This window comes from Setaria viridis, chromosome 8, assembly GCF_005286985.2.
Source record: "Setaria viridis chromosome 8, Setaria_viridis_v4.0, whole genome shotgun sequence".
In the NCBI taxonomy this organism is placed as follows: domain Eukaryota; kingdom Viridiplantae; phylum Streptophyta; class Magnoliopsida; order Poales; family Poaceae; genus Setaria; species Setaria viridis.
Genome location: NC_048270.2, coordinates 2,648,091 through 2,651,339, shown reverse-complemented (window position 1 = coordinate 2,651,339; position 3,249 = coordinate 2,648,091). Strand labels below are relative to the sequence as shown.

The following is a 3,249-nucleotide window of genomic DNA, read 5'->3' as shown; positions in this document are numbered from 1 at the left end:
TCTCTACGTTTCTCGTGCTCTGTCTTCTACTCTGCTCGTGATTTCTCGGGACAGCGCATGTGTGGGTGAATGAATGGACGGGGGATTGTAAGTTTGACATTCATATGCATGCAAAAGCTACTATTTTATATGATATTTTTATGAGTTTAATCATTTACCACTTGTGTTTGGGGTAAAAAAAAAAACAAAAGCTATTCTAACAGGAGTAATGCATCATGCTATAAATAAAACCATGCAAAACACCTTTATATTAAAAACTGAATACATTGGACAATAAAAAAAAAGATTATCGTCAGCCATGTTAAATATAAAGACAGGATGCTTGTCCCTTTTTTATGAAAGACCAGCATGATTTCGTCAAGCACGTAGAGAGAAAGTTCAATCCTTAATAATATTCTGCAAAAAAAAAAGAAGTATGACTCAATGAGAGAAATACATGCACTTCCAAAAAGAATTTGTCGATAAAAACTTTCTATTTGAAATTTTATCTACCCCCATTCCGAGTTTGAACATTGTATACATCTAAACTTTTAACCTGCAAATCAAGAGCTTCCTATTTGAATGTTAAAAAACTTTTAAATCATGTGAAGGCAAGCTATTACTTTCAATCTAAATTAACAAAACTTTCTAATTGATTCTTAAAAACTTTGACCCTACTTAAAAATAACTTTGTACATCAAACATTGAGTGCATATCAAAATCTCTTTGCAAGTCAAAAAGATACAGACCTTGAAGCTTCAAAACAATGAGACTCAAGAATACTGTCACATCTGCCGACTTAACAAGATCCATTTGGTCCTTGTTCAGGTTCTTCAGTAAAATATCTGACTAGCCTAACTTCATATTGTTAATAAAACTCTACAACTCTGCATGTAATCAGGGGAAAAAAATGAGAAACCCAAATCAAAATATATCATGTGCATCAAAAAACACATTATGCCAAAAAACAAAAGCGCTGTACAGGCATATTCGAAACTTTGTATTCTCGGCTATAAAACTCTATAATTACAGATAAAAAACTTCCAACCGAATAAACTTTCTAAAATAAAAAAGGCTTTATGCTAATGGGTTCAAAACTTTATACGAACTGATAAATAACTTTATACCAACAGATTAACCACTTCATTTGAATTAATAAATCTATTTTGAATTACAACTGTTGCCACTGTTCTATTATGTGCTACATAACTTCAGCACAAAAAATGACATGCAGCTCGCTTTTACTCAATGAATTATGTACTAATCAACTTTATCTAAAATTTAAAAAGGCATCAGCTATCGAAAATAAAACTTGCTGCATCTCAATGAAAATTAAACTTTTAAAGCATATATTCAAAACTTTGTGCATATAGCTTTCAAGTCAAATGCTAAAATGTTTGTACTAGGAATTCAGAAGCTTCCAAATCCTACATTCAAAACTTTATACATATCTAACTTTTATGTCACATATCAAGATCTTTGTACCTGAAATTAAAAAACTTTCATATCTCATATTTAAAACTTTCTGCCTCATGCTTTAAAGTCACATGCTAAAACTCCAAACCCATCAATTGAAAACTTTGAATGTAGATACATACAAAGTTTCAAATCATGTGAAAAAAACCATTGGTAAAAGATTCCAATATAGTGAACCCAAAAAAATAAATATTGACGTCATGAGATAAAACTTTGAACACCTAAATTCAAAACTTTAAACTGATATGACTAAAACCTTTCATGTCATGTCGGGGAAAAAACTTTGGGCGTAGATATTCAAAACTTTGGATTCAGATAGTTAAAACTTTCAAGTTCATATAAAGAAACTTCAAGTATGCCTTTTATTCAATAATTATCTACTGACAATATCATATTTGACACACAATCTTAATATAACTTATAGCTACGGCGCACACTCATGGACAAATCACAAATATAACATTAATATTTTTATGTTATCTTAACAAAAGAACCAGTTAATAACACCTTCACACTTTTTCACATTATTGGTTATTGAGAGAAGTATTAGCAAAAGACTATATAAAAACATAATGGCACTATTATGCAAACCTTTTTTGCAATACTGATAACCAATTGAAACACCGGTGCTGACAAAATCCGAAAGCACAAAATGGTTTCCACATTTCAAATGGGTAAATCTGTACCAGCATTTAGCAAGTAAAAAGGCCAACATGGCTTGAACAAACACCTACAAAAATACGATTAAAATCACATCAATAAACATGATGCGCCTCAAATCGAACCACCACGAGGTACAACAGACTCACCTCACCTCATGTGGACTTGTCTGTGCACAAGAAATTGCACAGATGTAAGTGAATCCTGCAAAATAAACTCAAGGAAAAAGAGAAATCAGCAACCTGATGCATCACCGATCGAATCATAAAGAAGTCCTCAAACTGCATGCAGGAGGGTGTCCTCGCCTGGAATGCACGTCTTGCAGAAAAGGAATCGAGTGGATTTGAGGTGCCACCACCTCTAGGCCAGTCGCCGGCTCGCCGTTCGCGTCTGTCCCTACAGGATGCCACCTCCGATTCTGGCGCTCTCCCTAGCAGCCCCAAGCCCTAACAGCTCTAATCTCTTTGCTTTTCTGGATGCGGAAACTGCGCCTCGTAGTGCAGCGTTAGGGGATACTGGGGGAGATCGGGAGGAGGAGGGCATTGGAGCGGGCGAGCAGAAGTGCAGGCCGGGCGAGGGAAGACTGGGGGAGACCGAGAGGCAAATGGACGCAGTGTAGGAGCGGAAGAGATAAGGTTGCCCACTTGCCCGTCCCCCACGTGTAAGCAAGCAGTTTGCGCCGCGTGTCCATTCGTGCGCACGCGCGCCGAATAAGGATTTTGGAAACGGCCACCTGCATGTCTAAACGAAGGAAATAAATCCTTTTTTTTCGAATCGAAGGAAATAAATCTTGGGGATTTCTACTCGGGTCCTAATGTGTAATATGGAAGGTTTCTTCTAGGATATTTGTTAGATCTATATTTTAAAAAATCGGGCGTTGTGAGTGCTTCCAAAAAAAGACTCTAGAGTAGTTTAGATTTTCAGTTAATTTAGATAAAGCTATTTCGATTCATCATGAAAGAACGGATAGTTTCTGTGTGAATAACAAATGTTTTGGTAAGGCAATTAAATCAGGAGTTAAAATGTAGTGGCATGTGTGTGAACCATATTTTTTTTTTGAATAACATAGTTTTATCAAATGTAAACAATCTAAGCTATTCCTGCGATGTTATCGAGATCCAGTTACTATCAAAA

At 35.6% G+C, this 3,249-nt stretch overlaps 1 long non-coding RNA gene across 4 annotated transcripts; it reads right to left on the bottom strand.

Moving 5' to 3' along the window:
- Positions 1-221: 221 nt before the first annotated feature.
- Positions 222-2,753, bottom strand: LOC117834199 (uncharacterized). Of its 4 annotated transcripts, XR_004635737.2 has the most exons (5): positions 2,421-2,741; positions 2,265-2,319; positions 2,047-2,185; positions 729-866; positions 222-396 (listed from the first exon to the last, which is right to left on the bottom strand). It is a non-coding gene; the product is annotated as an uncharacterized lncRNA (long non-coding RNA). The 4 variants fall into 4 exon arrangements; XR_004635738.2 differs by having other exon boundaries at positions 729-2,185; positions 2,270-2,319; positions 2,421-2,753; XR_004635736.2 differs by having other exon boundaries at positions 729-2,185; positions 2,421-2,752.
- Positions 2,754-3,249: the final 496 nt, after the last annotated feature.